The sequence below is a fragment of the Ailuropoda melanoleuca genome, chromosome 3, assembly GCF_002007445.2.
Source record: "Ailuropoda melanoleuca isolate Jingjing chromosome 3, ASM200744v2, whole genome shotgun sequence".
Classification (NCBI taxonomy): Eukaryota; Metazoa; Chordata; class Mammalia; order Carnivora; family Ursidae; genus Ailuropoda; species Ailuropoda melanoleuca.
Genome location: NC_048220.1, coordinates 6,357,973 through 6,382,185, shown reverse-complemented (window position 1 = coordinate 6,382,185; position 24,213 = coordinate 6,357,973).

The following is a 24,213-nucleotide window of genomic DNA, read 5'->3' as shown; positions in this document are numbered from 1 at the left end:
GAGTTTGCATTCCATAAGCATTTGCGGAATTAGTTGAATGATATCCCTGCTCTTGAAAGTTTCATGAGGGATATGAGGACCACCTGGGTTGTTGATAGCACGTGGCCTCTCTGTGGGAGGGAATCATCAAGACTATATCTGGAAGTAGGGTCCCTCATCCCTGATGACTCAGCCTGAGCTGAAATGAGTCATCTTTACATGCCCTGATTGTTTGTACTGAAAAATCTACCAGATTCTTTCCTAGCTACTCAGAGTCCATATTGCTAGCCAAAGCAACGTGCATTTGCATGCTTAGGAAAAAATGGGTCTATCAAAGTTGTGTGGCTGGTCTACCGAACTTGCTGATAATGGAACCCAGGAGCTCTGTGACACAGGTAATTGTCCTTGATGCTCTTGTATCTAGGGGTAATGCAACTGGCGATCAGGGATGACCATATTGGTCCTTACTCACTAGTTTATTTGTGTGATTATTTTATTAATGTTAGTTTTACATCCACCCCCTAATGGAACGTATGCTCCGTGAGAGTAAAAACTGTGTCACTTTTTGCTCACCATTGTTCCACAGTGCCTCATGTAATGCCTACAGACAGTGGTCACTCAATAACTCTTGGGGAGAAAGGGGAGGAGGGAAGGAAAAACATGTGAGAACCTACTTTGCGTCAAATCTTTGTTACCATTAATCCACGACCTCTCTTTCAAATCCAGTCACTCAGTGTCCCTCTAGGTCACAGAATTCCATAGATCTTACTTGTACTTAAAGAGGGATTTTCTCCTAGTAGTCTCTATCCACCAGATATACATATTATTTAAGTAATCCCTTTGATCGCTTTCAGTGGGACGGGGTAGTGTTGAATTACAGTCTTTCCTCATAATTAAAAAAATCAGGAGACCATGACTTTCCAACATGGAGAGTTAATACGTTCTAAGTAAGTAGACAGCAGGTTTGGAGACTGACATCTTTAAAGAGAGCACATGGCAGCTGTCTAATGTAATAGTATTCAGTACGGGTGCTCTTGGTGTTACTTCAGTGAGGAAATTCTCCCCTTGCAGCATGCTTTAATGGCACATTGCAGGACATTTAGCATCCCTGGCTGACATTTACTGAATGCCAGCAGCATCTCTCAATCATTGTGACCCCTAATGAAAGTTTCTCCTGTAATTCCAATTGCCTCTTAGTGGGAGGAACATGGTATTATGCTGGGTTGAGAACCACCAGGGGGAGACTCTCCAGGAAATGGAGATGCTTTTGCTTCCTCTGGATGAATTGTCTCTTTAGCATTACCATTTGGAAAGTACATTTCTCATTGCTAATGTGTGATTCACTTCAATGAACTCAAAGCCATATTGTAGGGCAGGAAGTTCTCTCACTGGATTTTAAATACTGAATACTCCAGTTCCCTCTGAGAAAGCAAAGCCTGCTCATTTTCTGATTTAGTGCTTTCAGGCATTTAACAATTTACTGAGAGAGATTGGTGCTAGTACATTTGCCATACTCTTGTCTTCTCTGGCTATATCCTAACTTGGATTTCTATTAAATTAGTCTAAGTGGCTACATCCGTAATGGTGGCAATCAACGAAAGGGACTTCACTTGCGGTTTTGAGCACTTCCCCCTCTTAGCAAAATGGCTCCCTCAACGCCTTCACCACGTGAAGAAGAGGGTGTGTGTGTGTTTGAGGTTGGTCAAGGGGAGAAAGGAAGAAGAGAAGTAGGGAACATGGATAGAAGAGTTACATCATCTCCAGCATTTATAGTTGACCAGATATCTAACCAAGAACTAGGGAGGACCACAGGGGAAGGGAGGGAAAACTAAATGGGAAGAGATCAGAGAGGGAGACAAACCATGAGAGACTCTGAACTCTGGGGAGCAAACTGAGGGTTACAGAAGGGAGGAGGGTGGGGGGATGCGGTGACTGGGGGATGGGTATTAAGGAAGGCACATGTGATAAGCACTGGGTGTTACACGCAACTAATGAATCATTGGACAGTACATCAAAAACTAATGATATATGTTGGCCAATTGATCATCATAAAAAAATTTTACAAAAAGAAATCGGGATAGGTATGTCCTCAGAGCTGGCCCTCAGATCCTACAGCGGTGCAGAGGGGCCCCCTGCCTCATTGAGCAGGGTCCTACCAGTCAGAATCCCACCTCCTGAGGGGCCCTGGGCTGTTTTCGGTCTGCTCAGGCATCAGGCCGCTCACTTGTGCCACAAGGTTTGGGTTAAGAAAATACAGAAATGAATGCTGCTCAGAGATTTGTTTTTCTAGCAGTTTTTCATTACTGCCTGACGGACCATACATTTTGAGTCACTCTGAATAAATGCTAGAAAAGTCGTTTCCATATGTTATTTTGGAAGGAAACCTCTTTTTTAATACCATGCTTTATTTTTAAATGTAAAACACCGGGGCACCTGCCTGGTGCGATCAGTGAGGCGTCTGACTTGGCTTTGGCTCAGGTTGTGATCTCAGGGTTGTGAGTCAGTGGGGAGTCTGCTTGAGACTGGCTCGGTCCCTTTCACGACGCCCCTCCCCACGGCGTTCTCAGTCCCTCTAAAATAAATAAATATATAAATCTTTAAAAAAAATCTAAAGCCCATACAATAAAAACTCTAACGCTAGTAGTACTTCAATAAAAAAAATAAATAACTCACATCAGATTCAAAATTTCCTTTTTTTTGTTTTTCTAAAGATTTTATTTATTTATTCGACAGAAATAGAGACAGCTAGCGAGAGAGGGAACACAAGCAGGGGGAGTGGGAGAGGAAGAAGCAGGCTCATAGCAGAGGAGCCTGATGTGGGGCTCGATCCCATAACGCTGGGATCACGCCCTGAGCCGAAGGAAGACGCTTAACCACTGTGCCACCCAGGCGCCCCCAAAATTTCCTTTCTTAGAGACCAGGACTGAAACAATTCCTTATCCTTTTATCATGTTCTGTGCATAAGCACTTGGGTGTCAGCACCTGGTTGGCATGACAGTGTAGTGGTTCTAGTGGTTCTAGTAGTCAGACTGGGTTCAGTTCTTTTTGTTATATACAGTGATTCCTTAATGTCTTTTTGTCATTGTCTTAACCATCATATTAAAAAAAAATGTTACCTTGGAGATGAAGGTATCCAAACCGCCTTCAGTACGTGATGGAATTGGAGAGATNCTGGGTTCAGTTCTTTTTGTTATATACAGTGATTCCTTAATGTCTTTTTGTCATTGTCTTAACCATCATATTAAAAAAAAATGTTACCTTGGAGATGAAGGTATCCAAACCGCCTTCAGTACGTGATGGAATTGGAGAGATGTTTCTTATTTCTTCGTCCAGCTCTACCCTTGGGGTGTCCCCAACTCCGGGAGCAGACAGGCTGTCTATGGGAGACACCCTCACCTTTCAGGCCCTCACAGATCCCCGGACCTGTTTGTTTTTTCCTCACTGTTCACAATCTCTGGCCCAGTCATTGACCCCAGGTTGGGAAGCTAATGGATGATGGTGGACCCCATCTGTTCCACCATATCCTGGGGTCTTTGCATGGTGTCCTTGAGTCCCAGGACAGTCAGTACCGTACCATAAATGAATGAAATGAATCTCGGTGGTGGAATTTCAGACATCATGTCATGGCAGCTGTGAAATTATTTTTGGGCAGGGCCCCTTCTTAGCATCCCTCAGAATGTACAATGTAGGCAGCTGTCCAGCCCACTCATCTTTGCCTTATGCTTCAAATGGTGAATGAGACAAAAAGAAGAGCTGGCTCCTTTAAGGGAAGGTGATAACAGTGCTAAATAAATAGTTAGCTCTTCTCCTCCGGATATGGCTACATCCAGCCTCAGAGGTAAGTTGGACTGTTGACAAGGAGAAAACTTGCTTATTCCTTGAGAAGGAGGGCAAGTGAGGAATGAAAACATGAAACAAATTAGAATTTAATTTATAATTTCATGAGTAGCCCAGGAATACAATTGGTCTATAAAAGAACTTAGTGCTAATCCAAAACAAATTATTCCAATTGTCTCCTAAAGAGAGGTAACCTTAGACTTTTAGCGAGTAGAACACGTTAGGCGATCGTTTACTTGTGCTAACTGGAGTCCTGGAGGAGTCTGTAATGTTTTGCTTTTGTCTTTCTAAAGGATGATATAGGTCTAGATAAAAAGGACCAAGTTTTGCATTTGTTCTCCTAGGACCCATCTTTGTCAGGAATGACGTTGACTTTTTTTCTGTTTATCACCCATTAAAGTTCTTCAATGTGTAGTGTTGGATAATGTGGTAAATGGTCTCCAGAAAGAGCCATGTGCAACCTTCCTATGTCTCTCGTATCAAGAGGTGAGGTTTGGACCTCTGAATTTGGGCTGGCCTTGGAACTTGCCTTAACCAATAGAATGCCTCACAAGTGATGCTCTGGGATTTCTGAGCTGAAGCTGCAGGAGAACTGGAAGCTCCCACTCCCCTTCTCTTGGGGCCCACTCGCCCTGCAGTAAGTTAAGTCCAGGCTAGACCGTGGAGTGGTGTGAGAGACCCGGGAAGATGAGAGCGTACCTTAAATATTCCAGCCCCAGGTGAGCCCCAAGTTGAATACAGCCCCATGAATGGCTTCAGCTACACAAAAGAATTCCACAGCTGAGATCAGTCAACTTACAACATCGTGAGCAATACTAAATCGTTGGCTTACTCTCTGAGTGCTGGGGTGGTTTTTAATGCCGCGATAGCTCACTAACACAGGGGTCGATCTTCCCTGATTCCTTCCTTACCCTTTTCACTTCTTCTCTTAGACACTTCACCTAAGGGATTGAAACACGGGTTTTTCAGAGCCAGGGGCAGGAGGGGTTCAGCCGAAGGGAATCTGCGCCAGTGATCCTCCAGGAAAGGGCTGCTGCCAGTGCCAGCTTCAAGCATCTCCTAGCAGAGGCTTTCCTTTGGGGCTGAGGGATGTGCAAAAGGATTTGCTCTCTTGTATGGCTGGGCTTCAGAACACAAACTGTCTGATTATAAATCAGTGCAGCTTGCTCCAGCTATGTATAATAATGCTACAGCCTACTGGCTTCTGCCATGTTGGGCTACTTGGCCATAACTGCAGTAATTCACACATGGTAGCAAGAAATTGAAACACTCCAATGTGCCTGTAGGAGAGTACTTCATCCCCCTTCCCTTCCCTTCTGTTCCCCTCCCTTCCCTTCCCATTAGCATTCGGATAAGAATTGAGAGTCAGGTCACCTACACTTTGCTCCAAATTCCCGGTCCCTGTAAAGCTATAGGACAGAGCTGTCCCTCTGAATGTCACTTCTGTGATATGGGATGCTAATAGCTCTTATATGGAAAAGATGTATGGGCATTTAGGTTTGGGCAATTATTATATTTAAAAACGTTAATCAGAAGTCTTTGTTTTGTTTTGCTGGATTTTTCAGAGNTGTCACTTCTGTGATATGGGATGCTAATAGCTCTTATATGGAAAAGATGTATGGGCATTTAGGTTTGGGCAATTATTATATTTAAAAACGTTAATCAGAAGTCTTTGTTTTGTTTTGGTTTGTTTTGCTGGATTTTTCAGAGTCTTTGATATGTTAACATGTCTTGTGAATCTCCAGGCGTGGTGTCTTATTTTGCTTTTTTAAAATTATGTTTGGCCATTGCAAGCACTCCCTTCACCTCCAAAAGAGGGGGAANTAACGCTGGGATCACGCCCTGAGCCGAAGGCAGACGCTTAACCGCTGTGCCACCCAGGCGCCCCTCAGAGTCTTTGATATATTCACATGTCTTGTGAATCTCCAGGCGTGGTGTCTTATTTTGCTTTTTTAAAATTATGTTTGGCCATTGCAAGCACTCCCTTTACCTCCAAAAGAGGGGGGAAAAATCTCTAGGGACCAGTATTGCATAGAAGATTCTGTGGGCACTGCTCGTTTGTAACAGGAGACTGTTGATGGCATGTGAAGACATGCTGCTGGAAATTCAGTCACACATTTGCATGAAGGAAGTGCAGATGTTATGATCAATTATCTCTCGAACTAAGACAACAGTAGAAGTGAGATCCCGTCAGAGTATCAGATGAACACCTTTTATGGAAATCAGTTCTCTTTCCATATGGAGAGGGGGAGAGTAAAGGATCCTTTAACACATATTTATTTCTCATCCTCTTTTTTGGATATCCTGCTCTATAGCAAAATGTCAAGAAAATGTTTTCACAGTCTATTTTGCCACCTAGAATGTTTGGGTGTCACTCGATAGTGGTAATCATATTGACCTCGGGGCCAGGAGTCCTCTTTCAGACTTCTTTCCAGGGCAAGAGGCAGAGAGACAGGACTATGGTCCCCTGGCCCTACCGCTGTGCTCACTGAGTACTTGTTTCTGTCACCCTGAGTGTTGGACATTGACAAACTCTTTAACCCCTGGCGGTAGATCACACGTTACCCCTTAACTGGCAGATCATGACTGTTGCCTGATTTCTGACCCTCAGCTATAACCTGATGTTGAATTCCGTCTTGTGGTGATTCTGGGTTCTGACCCAAACTGTTAAAAGCCTCATCACATTCCTACATTTCCTCAAAAGGGAATTTTGTAGGCTGCTAGGGAAGGTCGATCATATCCAGCTACAGGCTGGGGCAACCGGAAGGAGAGTCTGCTCATGCTAAGTGAACTTTGGCCTTGATTTTTATGCAAATGATGCTTCTAGAGGACATCTAAATTTGGTGAAATCCCATCACTGCATTATCCAAGAATATTGCCCAATGCAAGTTGGGATTGATAGAGTACTGTGTTCTGCATAAGCTTGCCTTTTTATCTCAGGGCGCATACTCAAACTCATGACCCTAAATTAAGGCTGTAAAGCTGCCCTTTTAGAGGTCTGTCTGATGAGAATATATACAAAGTCTCGAGACTAATGGAACACGTGCCCTATAACTAAATGCAAGGATGTCTGGTAAAACTGGACTGGAGACAAGGCAACGGATAGAGGTCGAAGTCAAGTATCCTATTTTCTCCTCTGCTGAATTGACGACAACGTAGCCTGCAGTGTTGCCTTGAGCTGAGTTGTTCCTCCACGTTCACTGGTTAGAACCATATGCCTGCTTCATAAAGGAGGACAGAAGGTGATGGAATGGCCAAAGTAGTGACCATGCCTGCCAGATGTCAGATATGATGCTCTGAAATATTCGTGAATATGATATTCCTCTTCCCTTGGTAAGGAGTGAGTGAAAGAGTGGAAAGAGAATAAAGCAGGGGGGACCCCAACATTCTTACCTTGTAGGAGAAGGAGCTTGAGCTGAAAACCCATAGAAAGATAAGATAGGGACCCTTTTGAACACACACGCGCATTTTAAAAAATGTAAATCCCTCCAAATTAGATGAAGCAGGAAATCTCGACCTGCTGATTACAAATGCTGTGTTGTCATGGAAGGAGAAGCCAATAACGTTTGTCAATTTTACTGCAACATTGTTCCAAAGCGTGCAATCTGGCATAGGCTGTGGTACAGCCTTAAGGCTTGGAAATATTTCCTTACTTAGGGCTGACGTTCGCTTCTGTTCAAAACCTTGACACTTTCCGACACCATCCCGATGAGTGGTGTGACTCATTGTTACTTGTCTTTTGAAAGGTGTCTGTCAGCTGGTGATCTGCTTATAAAGGGCATAGATTCATTTCAACCAAAAGACCGCATTTCAGACACACCCAGACTGAAAAGTCCGGAGGTGCAAAGGTTCAAAGAATTTGACATATCCTAGTGTATTATAAGGATATTCACAGCCCGTTGAGAAAATGGGAAAAGAAGTGGAAGAGAGGAAACGAGCATGCAATGACTAATGAGCACATAGGGAAAAGAATAAATCTGACTTAAAGACAAATTAGTGTGTTCCAGGCTTTGGACTAGCAGGTGAGCCAAGTCTCGCTGGCATTTTCTTCCACTGCCTTATGCCCATGTAATATTCCCAACATTTTGCAGCATGCAAAGCACATACAGTTATGTGAGAGAGAAGCATTCCCTTGCTCATCGTGCAGAGAGAAAAGGGATGCAGGAAGGTTAAAACGACTTGGTCAAAGTCGCTCAGCCCACCAAGTCAGAATTTGAGTGCAAAGCTTCTGACTCATAAGCTCATTGCTCTTTACACTCTATCATACCTGCCTCTGTCCTTCCATATGTTCCATTTGCCACCACGTCCCCTTGAATCCATCTTGGAGGCCTTCCCTGACTCCCTATTTTTATTGAAGCCTAGAGCTAGGAGAGGACTGGAGCTGGCGGAAGTCAGGAACCAGTTTAAGGAGAGTGTTGTGGAAACCGGCACAGGTTGGCTGTGACCTTGGGCTGGTTTGTATCTGTCGGAAGCTGTTCTGTAGGTTCTGTCCTGTGTCATGGGGGAATCTTCCACTCTGGGCGATGACATGGGGGAGGGCGCAGTATTTCCAGCCAGTCTGTCTTTTTTTTTTTTTTTTAAAGATTTTATTTATTTATTCGACAGAGATAGAGACAGCCAGCAAAAGAGGAAACACGAGCAGGGGGAGTGGGAGAGGAAGAAGCAGGCTCATAGCGGAGGAGCCTGATGTGGGGCTCGATCCCGTAACGCCGGGATCACGCCCTGAGCCGAAAGCAGACACTTAACCGCTGTGCCACCCGGGCGCCCCCAGCCAGTCTGTCTTTAATATAAAAAAGGGAGCTGTTTCTTAAGTGGAGCTGAGCAGAAGGCTAACAGAAGCATAATGGAAAGTTCCAGTATTTCCAGTAGTTTCTTATAAAATGAAGCTTAAAAGGTGAAAGGAAAAGGGAAAATAAACTCCAGCTTGGTGTCTGCATTTGAAGGTCTGTCACACAGAAGTCCTCGAAAGTGGCAAGTTAATCTTATTTATTATCTTTTCTATGATTCGGGATCAGTGAGAAGTGAACAGAAGCCCTTGTAATTTGTTTTTCAAGGAACATCAGACTTTGATGGAGACACAGAGGGGCAGCGTATTCTTTCTGAAGCTTCAATTTCAAAACCTGTAATATTAAAGGAAAGTTAAAACAAGCTCTCCTCATTTTGCGTGAGTTTCTCGAACAAAATTGAAGGGCTCGTTGCAAATATCCTATTTTACCTTGGCAGGGAACAGAATGAAAAGTCTCCTGGGGAAGGCAGGGCTTTGTAACATTTTGCAAGAGGTGTCGATAATTATGTGGGTTGAACTGTCCTCTCGGTGGATCACATCTCAGCTCCAGATAACCCCCACTGCTTTGTTTTGTTTTTTTAAAGTCTGAAACATTTGAAAGAGAAAGTACAGAGTAAAACAATAAACCATGTGCCCATTGCCTGTCTCGATCAGACTCTACCATTTTGCCATATTTGTTTCAGTATAATTTAGAATGAATGAAGTGTTACAGGCTCAGGAGAAGCCTACTGGTACCCCTCCCCATCCTCCTTTTATTCGACATAGCAGTATCTAGAAGCTGATGTTCATTTCCCAGTGCTTGTGGGGATGATTATGATTATGATTATTATTATTATTTTGGTTAACTTTTTAATTGAATCACACAGGAAAGTGAGAAGTCATAAGTGACATGTAATGATACATACATCAGATAATCCCATCCACCTCCAGCCACGTTTACTTAAGGGAACATACCCATGTAGTTGCCACCTAATCAAGATGTCAAGATGCAGACTTTTACCAGGACTCCAGAAGCTTCCATTGTGCAGCCTTGTTGAACTTGATTAGTTTTGCCGGTTTTTGAATTTTATGTGAATAGAATCATGCCCTGTTTTGTGATTGGCATCTTATGCTCCACATTATGTTTGTGAGATGGACAGTGTTGTTGCGTATTACTGGTTCATTCTTCCGCCTGCTGTTATGTTGGATTTTATAAATACAGGCCCACCTCGGAGCTACTGTGGGTTCGGTTCCAGACCACCACAATAAAGCACATAGCGCAATAAAGTGAGTCAAATTAACTCTTCGGTTTCCCAGTGCATCTCATCTAGAAGTCATGTTTCTACTAAACCGTAGTCTATTAAGTGTGTAGTCTCATTGTGTCTAAAAAAAAAAAATCTTAATTAAAACATACCTTATTGTTAAAAATGCTGACCGTCATTTGAGCTTTCCGCAAGTCATAGTAAAAGATAATTATAATACGAAGTTTGAAATATCGCGAGAACTACCAAAAAAACGTGGCACGGGGAGACAAGTGAGCAAATGCAGTTGGAAACATGGCGGGAGTAGATTTGCTTGTTGTAGAGTTGCCACACACCTTCAATTTGTAAGAAAAAAAAAATGCAGTATCTGCAAAGCCCAATAAAGGGAAGCGCAATAAAATGAAGTTTGCCTGTAGAACAGTTTACGTATCCCTTCTACAGTTGATGGATGGTTGGGTGTTTGGTTATCATGAATACCGATTGCTGGGACCAGGGTGCCCAGGACCAGAGCTGGGACTAGGGTAGGGAAAGAAAGGTGTCTGTGCTGGAAAATTTAAGGAAGCTCCCACTCTTTTGACCACACTGGCACTTTCTTGACCCCGAGAGGGAGCGCCTCCTTAAATCTTAAGCACTAGGCATCTCTCTTACTTCATCCTGCCTCCTGTTACTGGCCAGAAGGACCTTGCCTCTGCTTTTTGTGCATGCACTCCTGTTGGTATGTCCCTCCGGATAGAGTGATAGATCAGAAGATCTGATCAGACTTTAGTGGTTCTGTTAAAGTGTTCCGAAGTGATTAAACCAATTTTGCATTCAATGGTGCATGTAATCTCCACATACTCCCCTCTATGCAACACTTGATATTGTCAGGGATTTTTGTTGTCGTTTATTGGTCATTTAGATTTTCTTCGAAAGTGACTAAGTCTTTTTCCCATTTTTAATTGGATTATTTATTATTTGTTGTTCACTTGTAAGAATTCTCCATATTTTGAACACCTAGTCTTTTTTTTTTTTTTGGCAGGATATGCATTTTAATGGTTTCTTTCTCTCTATGGCTTGACTTCTCATTCCTTAAGAGCTTGCTTTGATGCACATTAAGGGTGTGTTTTTAATGAATTCCAATTTATAATTCTTTTATTTATGGTTAGAGTATCTTCATCTCCTGCTTAGGAAATCTTTGCCTAACTCAAGGTCACAAAAATATTCTCCTACAGTATCTCCTAGAATCTTTATTGTTTTGTCTTCAGTGTTTATATCTAGAGTTCCTGCGAAGTTAACTTTTGTGTGCGATGTTAGGAAGGGGTCAAAGCTAATTTTTTTCACGTTAGCCAATTGGTTTCGTATTGAAGATATTGGCCTTTCCCCACTGTGTTCCAGTGACAACTTTCTCATAAACTATGATTTGCTTCTAGATATTTAGTGCTGTTGGTCTATATTTGCATCAATTTAAAGGAAATTTTCCTTTTTTCTGTCCCATTTTTATGCCTCTTTCTTTCTTTCTCTTGCCTAAGTGCAATGGCGAGCCCCTCCATTACAATGGTGGGTAGAAGTGGTAAAGGGCGTCGCGTTACTCTGGTTTTAGGGAGAAAGTGCTGAGAATTTCAAAGTTAGGCATCTTATCAGCTGTAGGTCGTCCTTAGATGCTCCTTATCACATTGACAAATTGGCTTCTGAGTTTGTGTTTCTATCATGAATGGTTGGTAAATTGTGTCAAATACTTGTTTAACATTATAACCTATTTAAATGATTATATGATTGTTCTCTGATCTGTTACTCTGGTGAATTACACTGTTTGGATTTCAATTAAGTTAATCTTGTATTCTTGAAATAAAAGCACACATGTGGATGACATGCTATCCTTTTAAAAATAAATTTCTATATTCTATTTGCTAATATTATTGAGTTTAAGTTCATAAGGGATACCTGTCCCTAGTATGCTTTTTTCTTTTCTTTTTTCTTTCTTTCTTTCGTTCTAAATAGAGTGTGCATGTGCAAGTTGGGGGAGGGACAGAAGGAGAGGAAGAGAATCTTTTTTTTTTTTTTTAAAGATTTTATTTATTTATGTGACAGAGAGACAGCCAGCGAGAGAGGGAACACAAGCAGGGGGAGTGGGAGAGGAAGAAGCAGGCTCCCAGCGGAGGAGCCCGATGTGGGACTCGATCCCAGAACTCCAGGATCACGCCCTGAGCCGAAGGCAGACGCTTAACGACTGCTCTACCCAGGCACCCCAGAAGAGAGAGAATCTTAAGCTTACTGTGCTGAGTGAGCCTGATGTGGAGCTCGATCTCACATCTCTGAGACCACGACCGGAGCCGAAATCAATAGTCAGATGCTTGACCAACTGAGTGGCCCAGGCTTCCCTCTAATATGCTTTTCTTATTGTCCTTTTGTGGTCTTGGTCTCAGCATTAGTCAAGCCTCACAGTTGGGGAGTATTCTCCTCCTCCATTTTTTAAAAGAGTGGATATAAACTTGGTATTTTTTCTCCTAAATATTTGATAGAATTCGCATTTGATAGATGGTTCAAAACCATTTGGGGTGTTCTTTGTGGGAATGTTTAAAATTATTAATTTAATTTCTTTAATGGCTATAGGAATATTTACATGCTGATATTCTCTCTTTCTTGTCCTGCCAGTTTTTTTAAAGGTTTTTTTGAGGAATTTATACATTTAGCATATGTTTACAAATCTGCTGGCATAAAATTGTTCATAATATTTGTCTGTTATCCTTTTAATTCCACAGCATATGTAGTAATAGACTATCTTTAATTCTTGATATGCAAAATTTGTTTTCTTTATTTTTCAGTCTTGCTAGAAATTTTAATGTGTTATTTATTCTCTTTCATAAAAGAAAAAACTTCTGACTTTATTCATTTTCTCTGTTTTCTATTTTATTGATCTCTGCTGTTATGTTAGTTTTTTTCCTTCTCCTTTTTTTGGGTTCAATTTACTCTTCTTTGTATAGCTCTTTAAAGTAAAAGTGTAGCTCTTTGATTGTGCCCTTTCTTCTTTACTAACATAGGCCTTCAATTTATAAATTTCCTTACAAGTACTGTTTTATTTGCATTCTACAAATTTTGACCTGTCTTTTATTATTTAGTTCAAAATATATTTTAATGTTTTCATTGTGGTGTCATCTTTAAAAAATTTTTTCAAATATTTTATTTGGTTTATTAAATTCACTTTTTGTACTGAAACAGTGTTGAGTAGAAAAATTATAGTCACAATTCCTTGACACCATGACAGCATTACTGTGGAAGTACTGGATAGATGCGGAAAGTGGTATCTTTAACTCCTTCATAAATGTTCTGTTTAATTTTTAAGGGTTTATAAGTGTTTTGTTTAATTTATAAATATTTGGGTAGAGAAGTCAGTCTTCATTTTTATCATTGTGTGTGTGTCTTTTTGTCTGAATGCTTTTAAAAATTGATTTGATTGAATTGATTTTCAGAAGATTGAATATGCTATGCCTAATTGTGGTCTTAAAGATATTTATTCTTTTGGACTTCTTTGACCTTTGTGTTTGATTTCTTTCGTCAATTTTGGAAAATTGTTAGACATTATCTCTTCAAAATATCTTCTGCTCTATTTTCTTTCTTCTGTGGCTCCAATAAAACATATATAAGGTGCTGTTCTATGTAACTCATGTTCTTTTATTTTTTTTTACACCCTTTTCCCAATTTGTGTTTCAGATTGAATAATTTTACTGAATTATCTTCAAGTTTATTGATTTTTTTCCTCCTTGTTCTGTATCCACTCTACATATAAACCCATAAGAATGATTCTTACCTCAGAATTCCCTTTTGGCTCTTTTTTGTAGTTTTTTATGTATTTGTTGAAATTACCTATCCTCTCATGCACATTATCCACATTTTCCACTAGATTCTATAACATGTTCATAGTTACTTTAAAGTCTCTGATAATTCCAGCATGTGGGTCATTCTGGATCTGGTTCTTTTGACTATTTTCTCTCTTGATGACTGGCCACATTTTCTTTTTTTCTTTTTGTCTAATAATTTTGAGTGAATAGAAAACACTGTCAGTAAAAGAACAGAAACTATGAGTGAATAATATCTATACCCTGTTGTTAATTGAATTGTTTCCCCCCAAAAGATATTTTGAAGTTCAAATTTCTGGTACCTGTGAATGTAAGCTCATTTGGAAATAGGTCTTTGCAGGTTTAACCAAGTTAAGAAAATGACATCAGGATGGGCCGTAATTCTAATGACTGGTGTCCCTTTAAGGAGAGAGACTCAGAAAGAGAGACACTCATAGGAAAGAAGTCCACGTGAAGACAGAGTCAGAGACTGGAGTTATGCTACCACAAAATAAAGAATGCCAAGGATTGCCAACAATCACCAGAAGTTAAACAAGGCAAGAAAAGATTGTTCCCTTGAGTCTTCAGAAGGAGTATGGCCTTGCCAACACCTTGATTTCCTACGTCTAGCCAGCAGAAATGGGACAGAATAAATTTCTGTTGTTTATGTCGCCCAGTTTGTGATTAATTGCTACAGCAGCCCTAGCAAACTAATACACCCAGAAAAGAGCATGCCTCCTCTTCTTTGAGTTTCTTCTATGACATTAAGCTACTTTAGTCTATAGTTAAACTAGATCTTGTTGTTGCTAGGTTTTTGTTTTGGGGTTTGGTTTGGTTTGGCTAGATTCAGTTCATCACAGTTTTCAAGTTAATTGAGTATGGTATCAGAACCTTCTTTCATTGGAACTTGGCATCCGATTATCGGGAAGGCATCAGTCATCTCTCCTGTGTTTCCTCTAGTCATTGGCTGTTGTTTGGTATTCAGTGTATGGGGTGTCTTTCATTTGTCCTGCCTTCAATCAGTAAGCCCTTTATGCCCTGGACTCAGGGAGAATCTGTCTCAGTGCTCATGCTCTGAGCATCATTCTCATGAGCAGCTAATGAACCGTGGTTAAGAGTTGACAGTTGGTGGGGCGCCTGGGTGGCACAGCGGTTAGGCATCTGCCTTTGGCTCAGGGCGTGATCCTGGCGTTGTGGGATCGAGCCCCACATCAGGCTCTTCTGCTATGAGCCTGCTTCTTCCTCTCCCACTCCCCCTGCTTGTGTTCCCTCTCTCACTGGCTGTCTCTCTCTCTGTCAAATAAATAAATAAAATCTTTAAAAAAAAAAAAGAGTTGACAGTTGAGTGCAGACTAAACCATCATACCAATCCATACTTGTCTTTGAAAACGTATTAAAACATTGGCTGTTTTCTTTTCACCATACCTATAGTAGCTTGCTTCTCCTTCTGTGGTTGTGCCAAAGATAAAAGTAGTGATCAATCTCTTCTTTCCTAAGTAAGACTTCCTGTTTCTGGGATTTTAAGTCATTAGCTTTCTTTGTGATCCTAACTTTCTTATGAATTTTTTCAAAACTGTTTTTTATAAGCTAGATAGTTTATTTTCATTGTTTGGGTCTGCATCAGAAGTCCCAAAGACCACCCAAGGTCTACTGATTCATTTGAAAGACTCACAAGACTCAGAAATCCTTACACGACTTTTGGTTAGTTTTTACAGCAAAACGATACAAAGAAAAACCAGCAAAGGGAAAAGGCACATGGGGTGCAGTTTGTAAGAAACCAGGCACAAATATCAATAATTCCTATCTCAGGGAAGTTGCACAGGGTGTGCTTAATTCCTCCAGCAACTAATAGTGACAGCACATGATACATGTTGTGTACCAGGGAACTAGTTTGAGCTCAAGTGCCCAGAGTTTTTGTCGGTGGTCACTCACATAGGCATGCAGTGTCTTCACAACCAATTACAGTTATTGGAACTCTAGGTCCCCAGAAGGAAAACAGGTATTTACCACAAATCGCGTTGTTGCCTTTTCATTTTGTTGATGTTTTCCTTTGAGCACAAAAGCTTTTTATGTTGATGGAGTCTCAATAGTTTACTTTAGCTTTTGTTTCCCTTGCCTGAGAAGACACATCTAGAAAATGATTGCTAAGGCTGATGTCAAAGATTACTGCCTGTGTTTTCTTCTAGAAGTTTTATGGTTTCAGGTCTCACATTCTTTAATCCATTTTGAATTTGTTTTTTGTGTATGGTGTGAGAAAGTGGTCCAGTTTCATTCTTGTGTATGTAGCTGTCCAGTTTTTCCAGCACCATTTGTTGAAGAGACTGTCCTTTTCCTCATCGTATATTCTTGTCTTCTTTTCCATAGATAAATCAACTGCATATGGACCCTCTATTTTGTTTTATTGGTCTGTATGTCTATTTTTATACCCGTGACATACTATTTTGATTACTATAGCTTTCTAATATATCTCAAAATCAGGGAGCATGACACCTCTAGCTTTGTTTTTCTTTCTCAAGATTGTTTTGGCTATTGGGAGACTCTTGTGATTCTATACACATTTTAGGATTATTTGTTCTAGTTCTGTGAAAAACACCATTGAAATATTGATAGGGATTGCATTGAATCTGTAGATTGCTCTGGGTAGTATGGACCCTTTAACATATTAATTCTTCCAACCCATGAACATAGTACGTATTTCCATTTGTTTGTGTCATCTTCAATTTCTTTCAACAATGTTTTATAGTTTTCAGAGTACAGGTTTTTTACCTCCTTGGTTATTCTTATTGGTGTAATTGTTAATGGAATTGTTTTCTTAATTTCTCTTGCTGTTACTTTGTTTTTAGGGTATAGAAATGTAACATATTTCTGTGTATTAATGTATCCTGCAACTTTCCTGAATTCATTCATTCTAATAGTTTTTTGGTGTAGTATTTAAGGTTTTCTGTGTATAGTATCATGTCATCTGCAAATGGGGAGTTTTACTTCTTACCAATTTGGATGGCTTTTATTTCCTTTTTTTCTTTGTTTTCTTTCTTTCTTTCTTTCTTTCTTTCTTTCTTTCTTTCTTTCTTTTTTTTTTTGTCAGGTTGCTATGGCTAGATGTAGGAGTGCTGACAATACTGACTCCATTTTTGGCCCTCCATTTTTTTTAAATGATTTTTTTTTAAAGATTTTATTTATTTATTTGATAGAGATAGAGACAGCCAGCNTCCTAGTTCTTATGTTCCATAGATGAGAGAAATCATATGATAATTGTCTTTCTCTGCTTGACTTATTTCACTTAGCATTATCTCCTCCAGTGCCGTCCATGTTGCAGCAAATGTTGAGAATTCGTTCTTTCTGATAGCTGAGTAATATTCCATTGTATATATGGACCACAGCTTCTTAATCCAGTCATCTGTTGAAGGGCATCTCGGCTCCTTCCATGATTTGGCTATTGTGGACAATGCAGCTATGAACATTGGGGTGCATATGGCCCTTCTCTTTACTACGTCTGTATCTTTGGGGTAAACACCCAGTAGTGCAATGGCTGGGTCATAGGGTAGTTCAATTTTTAACTTTTTAAGGGACCTCCACACTGTTTTCCAGAGTGGCTGTACCAACTTGCATTCCCACCAACAATGTAGGAGGGATCCCCTTTCTCCACATCCTCTCCAACAATTGTTGTTTCTTGCCTTGTCTATCTTTGCCATTCTAACTGGCGTAAGGTGGTATCTCAGTGTGGTTTTGATTTGAATTTCCCTGATTTTGGCCCTCCATTTTGTTTATGTCTCCATGATGACTTCTCTTGGGTCTACATATTCTGGGTCCCTTGGAGATGAATATACACACCTTAGAAATGCCTGCCAAGGCTGGAACATAGGGAGGTTTGCTTTGGCCTCCCATGAATCTGTTAGAGATAATAGTTTTTCCTCCTCCTGACACAACAGAGGCCACCTCAAGGTCTGTTAAATGTTAGCTGTCAGTTAGGTTCATGTGAACCCTTTGAAGTGCGTGGGAACTCTTTGATCTCCCTACAGTGTGCTCCTGCACATCCCCTCCCTCTAATAATCTGTGAACTAAGGCCAGACTTTGCAGAGAATAGCTGCCCAGCTGCCAGAATTTTCATCCACACCATCCTCCTTTTAGTTACCATGAATACAGCTCTGTTTAAACTGTTGGGAGTTTTCTGCTTCATTTTCTGGACTCAAAGTGACTTCTCAATGTAGAGATCCTTTATTGTCCCTCCCCCACCTTCTAACACTAGGACTTCCAGTACTATGTTAACAAAAGTGGCCAAGAGTGGACATCCCTATCTTGTTTTTGATCTTAGAGGAAAAGCTCTGAGGTTTTCACCATTGAGTCTGATGTTAGCTGCAGGTTTTTCATAAATGACCACTAAATCTACTTTGTTGACAGTTTTTTTTATCATGAACAGATGTTGAATTTTGTCAAATGTTTTTTTCTGTATCTATTGAAATGTTTATATGATTTTTATCCTTCATTTTTGTTAATCTGGTGTATTATGTTGATTGATTTATGAATATTGAACCATTCCTGTAATAATCTAACTTGATCGTGGTAAATGATCCTTTTAATGTATTTTTTAAATTGATTTGCTAAAATTTTGTTGAGGATTTTTGCATCTGTGTTCATTAGGGATATCGACCTATAGTTTTCTTTTTCTGTAGTGTGTTTGTATGATTTTGGTATCAGGGTAATACTGGCCTTATTTGGAAGCTTTCCTTCATCTTCTATTTTTCTTGAAATAGCTTTGGGACAATAGCTATTAACTCTTGAATTGTTTGGCTGTGAAGCCATCTGGTCCTGGACTTTGGTTTTTTGGGAGTTTTTAGTTTTATTACTAGTAATTGGTCTGCTCAGATTTTCTTTCTTCCTGAAGCAGTTTTGGGAGAATGTATGTTTCTAGAAATTTACCCATTTCTTCTTTGTTGTCCTGTTTGTTGGCATATAAATTTTTGTAGTTGTCTCTTGTAATCCTCTGTGTTCCTGTGGTGTTGGTTGTTACTTATCTTTCTCTTCTGCCTTTGATTATTTGAGTTTTCTCTTTTTCTTAATGGGTCTTGCTAAAGGTTTATCAGTTCTGTTTACCTTTTCAAGGAACCCGTTCCTAATTTTATTGTTATTTTTTTATTGTCTCTTTTTAGTCTCTTTTATTCATTTTGGCTCTGATCTTTATTTTTTCAAATCCTTCTACTAACTCTGGGCTTTATTCCTTTTCTAGTTACTTTAGATGTAAGGTTAGAGTGTTTGAGATTTTTATTTTTTCTTGAGGTAGGCTTGTATCTCTATACATTTCCCTCTTATTTCCCTCTTAGAACTGCTTTCATTGCATCTCAAAGATTTTGGATCATTGTGTTTCATTTATTTATCTCCATGTATTTTTTGATTTCCTCATTGATTTCTTCATTGACCCATTGGTTTTTTAAAGATTTATTTATTTGAGAGAGAGAGAGAGAGAACAAGAAGGGAGAGGGGCAGAGGGAGAGAGAGAATTCTCAGGGGCTTTTCCCACTGAGATCATGACCTGAGCTGAAATCAAGAGTCCGACGCTTAATCGACTGAGCCACCCAGGGAAATCCCCTATTGGTTGTTTAATAATGTGTTGTTTAGCCCCTATGTTTGTTGTTTGTTTTCTAGGGTTTTGTTTGTTTGTTTGTTGTTTGTTTTTTTGGGTTTTTTTTTTTTTTGGTAATTTCTGGTTTCATAACCCTGTTGTCAAAAAAGATGCTTGATAGGATTTCAAGCTTATTATTGAGTCTTGTTTTGTGGGCTAACATGTGATCTCTCCTGGAGAATGTTCCATGTAGACTTGAAAAGAATGTGTATTTTCTTGTTTTTAGATGAAATGTTCTGTGTATCTGTTAAGTACATTTGGTCTAATGTGTTGTTCAAAAAACACTGTTTCTTTATTGATTTTCTGTCTGGATCATCTATCCATTGTTATAAGTGGGGTGTTAGAGTCTCCTAGTGTTATTGTTTTATTGTCATTGCCTCCCTTTATGTCTGTTAATGTTCGCTCTATGTATTCTGGTGCTCCACTGCTGGGTGCATAAATATTACAGTTCTTATATCCTCTTGTTGGATTGATCCCTTTATCATTATGTAATGTTCTTCTTTGTCTATGTTACAGTCTTTGTTTTAAAGTCTGTGTTGTCTGATAGAAGTATTGCTACTTCAGTTTTCCTTTTATCCCATTTGCATGCAATATTATCTTTTTCTATCCAATCACTTCCAGTCTGTGTGTCTCTAGGTCTGAAGTGAGTCTCCTGTGGACAGCATATAGATGAGTCTTGTTTTGTTTTGCTTTATAATATATTCCATCACCCTGTGTTTTTTGATGGGCGAATTTAAACCATTTACATTTAAAGTAATTATTGAGGGCCACCTGGGAGGCTCAGTCAGTTGGTTAAGTGTCTGACCCGATTTCAGCTCAGGTCCTGATCTCAGGGTCCTGAGATTGAGCCCCGCATCAGGCTCTTCACTCAGCAGGAGTCTGCTGGAGATTCTCTTTCCCTCCCTTTGCCCCTCCCACCCCCGTGCTCATGCTATCTCTCTCTCTCTCTCTCAAATAAATAAATCTTTAAAAAAATAAAGTTATTATTGACAGGTATGTACTTACTAACATTGTGGTTTTTTTCTGGTTGTTTTTGTAGTTCTTCTCTGTTCCTTTCTTCTTTCGCTCTCTTTCCTTGTGATTGGTGACTTTCTTTAGTGTTTTGCTTGGCTTTCTTTCTCTTCATTTTTTGTGTACGTATTACAGGTTTTTGGTTTATGGTCACCATTAGGTTTATATATAACAAAAGGATATAAACTTTTTAGGACTTTTGAAATATATTGACATATATATTCCAAAAAGCAAAATCTTAACATTTTAAGACTGAAACTTCCTCCTACTGGTGTTTCAGCTGCTAGAACTACCTTTTCTTCCTGATACTCAGTCTTTAATCTTTTTGGACTCTGGGTTGTTCCCTGTCCATTCTTTGAGGTCCTCACTATCTTCTCATTGAACTAGACTATCCTGCAGACCAGATGTGGAGCTCTGAATGCTGACAGCCGGCCAACGCAAGAAGTGAGTAGAATTTGGGGTCCTACAGACCTGGGTTCAAATCCCAGCTCCGTCGTCTCCTGCTGTGTGATCTTGGGCATATTCTTTAACTTCTTGGATCCTCAGTTTCCATATCTGTAAAAATATGATAGTTTCTACCTCACAATATTGCTGTGAATTATATGGGTTGATATATGCCAGTGCCTCTTTGGGGCTTGGAAGTGTCTGTGGTATTTTTCTATTGCCATTGAAAGGGTAAATGTTCAGGGAGACACTCTTTTTTTTTTTCTTTTTCTTTTTTTCTCTTGTATTTTCTTTCTTTCTTTCTTTCTTTCTTTCTTTCTTTCTTTCTTTCTTTCTTTCTTTCTGTTATTATTGTTGGCATTAATCTGCTATGTACATTCCAGATAAAATACACATAAAATCTGTCTGTTATTGAAGAAGTACTATGGTAGAGTCATGGACCTTTTTTTCTGAGATCTGAGCAGAAGATTTTGCTGGATAGACATATGGTGGATGGTGCCATCGGTTGAACCGAATCGCCCAATATGCATATTTCTCTTTTTCAAAATTGATTTATTTTTCTTTTATTATTATGTTTTTGGTTTGTTTTGTAAAGAGTTGATATTTTGAGTCGTTTTGGGTTCATAGCAAAATGGGTGGGAAGTACAGAGAATGCCCATGTATCCTTTGCTCCTGTATAGTCTCCCCTACAATGAGTAGTATGAGTGCTACATTTGTTAAAAAAGATGAATCTATATTGATGCATCATAATTATCCACAGTCCTGGTTTACCTTACTGTTTGTTTTAGTGTTGTATGTCTTATGGGTTAGGACAAAAGGATAATGGCATGTGCCCATCGTTATAGTATCACACAGTATTTTAACTGCCCTAAAAATCCTCTGTGCTCCACCTAAGACATTCTGGCTTGCCCCCCACACCAGCTTCTGGCGGCCACTGATTTTGTTGCTTTCTCCATAGTATTCCTTTCCCAGAATGTTACATATTTGGATTCATAGGGCAGATAGCATTTTCAGTTGGTCTATTTCATTTAGTAATATGCATTTAAGCTTCCTCCATGTCTTTTTTTTTTTTTTTAAGATTTTATTTCTTTATTTGACAGAGAGGGAGACAGCCAGGGAGAGAGGGAACACAAGCAGGGGGAGTGGGAGAGGAAGAAGCAGGCTCCCAGTGGAGGAGCCTGATGTGGGGCTCGATCCCAGAATGCCAGGATCACGCCCTGAGCCAAAGGCAGACACTTAACGACTGCACCACCCAGGGACCCCCTCCATGTCTTTTTATGGCTTTATAGCTCATTTCTTTTTAGTACTGAATATTATTCTATTGTCTGGATGTACCACAGTTAATTCATCCATTCATCTACTGAAGAACATCTAGGTTGCTTCCAAGTTTTGGCAGTTATGCGTAAAGCTGCCATAACCATCCACGTGCAAGTTTTTGTGTCAGCATAAGTTTTCAGTTCCATTTGCTAAATACCCAGGAGCATGATTACTGAATTCTAAGATAAGAAACCATCAAACCGGCTTCCACAGTGGCGGTACCATTTTGCATTTCCACTAGCAATGAGTGAGGGTTCCTACTGCTGCACATCTTTGCCAGCATTTGGTGTTGTCCGTGTTCTAGGATGTGGTCCTTCTAATAGGTACAGAGCTGTATCTTATTGTCTTAATTTGCATATCACTGATGACTTCAGATGTGGAGCATCTTTTCATATAATTATTTGCCATCCGTATATTTTCATTGGTGAAGCATCTCTTGAGGACTTTGGCCCATTTTTAAAGCAAATTCTTTGTTTTCTTATTGTTGAATTTTAAGAGTTCTTTGTAGGTTTTGTTAACCATCCTGTATCAGATAGATTTTTTGCAAAAAAAAAAATTGCTCCCATTCTGTGGCTTGTTTTCTCATTCTTCTGAACTTATCTTTCAATGAACAGTTTTTAGTTTTAATTAAGTCCAGCTTATCAATTTTTTAAAGGATCATGCCTTTGGTATGGTATCTAAAAGTTATCACCATACCCAAGTCCTCTAGGTTTTAGAGAGCCCAGAAATAGACACACGTAAACAGAGTCGACTGATCTTTGATGGTGGAGCTCCAACACAATGGAGCAAAGATAGTCTTTTCAACACATGATGCTGGTACAACTGGACATTCACATGCAAAACAATGAATCTAGGCATAGACCTTATGCCCTTCACAAAAATTAACTCAAAATGGATCTTAGTCCTAAATGTAAAATGCATATTCCTTTTGGGATAAAAGTTCTAATCACTTATTTTCCCAGAGTTATTGGCCAGTTAATATGATGTCCATGTAACACAAAGTAGTTTCTATTCTTACCGGAAGTCCTTTGCTCAGGTGTGGCTTCCCACTCAGGTCTCTGTTTCCTTATCCATAAAAACAAAGTGCACATATGATATTACTTGCAAAATAGCATACTCCTACTTTTCCTTCCCCTTTACAGCCAACTCTGTCATCCTAGAAATATACCATATGCATCTTCCTAGTCCTGACTATAGAAATCCCACTCTTGTAGGGACTCAGTATGAACAACAAAGTACAGGATATGTTTTGTGCCATCTGAAACCAGCCTCACAAAGCTACAGATTTTGGTAGGTTACTCAGAATTTGTAGAAAATAGGAAATTAATAACAATTTTTAAAAGGTATGTTCTTCTAAAAAGTCATACCCAACAAAACAACACAATTGAATGGCCAGTGGATAATGGCACTGGTGATACCAAAAAGAAAACAAAGTCCCCATCTCGGAATAGCTTCTGCTTTGTGAGAGAGTCTGACTTGTAAACAGATCAATTCAACCCAGTGAGGTAAATGCTGTCACAGCAGAATATATAATGTTCCATGAGATCATAGGAGAGGGTCACTAAGCTTGGTGGGAGTGGGACGTGATCATGAAAGGCTTGGTTTTAGAACCATGGCTGGTCCATCATGATACAACCAGACACTGAGAATAAATTATTGATCCTTTCAGCAATAAGTTCATCAACCAAGCAATCAACCAAAAAAATCTATTAACCCACCAAATATTTTTTTAAGTTAGATGTTTTCAGGAGGGCAGACATGGGTCCGTCCTGGTTATGATCAATATGTACCAAGGGTCCCAGTCTGTGAATACCCAGAACAAAGATTAAAGCACCAGAGAGCAGAAAACCCCTGTTAGGCAAGAGGTTTTCTATCCCTGCCCACGTTAGCTGCTTTTGTTTGCTCTGTGGCCTTAACTGACTTGGGACATGCTTTCCATGTGGCCTGTGATAATTACCTTCTTCTCTTTGTTTATTTCATTGAATTTGATCTCTCCAGCTATTCTGTAATGCCAGTTCTGGATCCCCAAACTCTCCTTGTCTACTCATGTCTAGACTTGACATGACTTTATACTTCCTAGCCCTTCCTTCCCTAGCATAGTCTCACATCCTCTTGGGGCTTTGTGTTTGTAGGTGCATATATGTAAAATAAAGGACTTTGACATACATA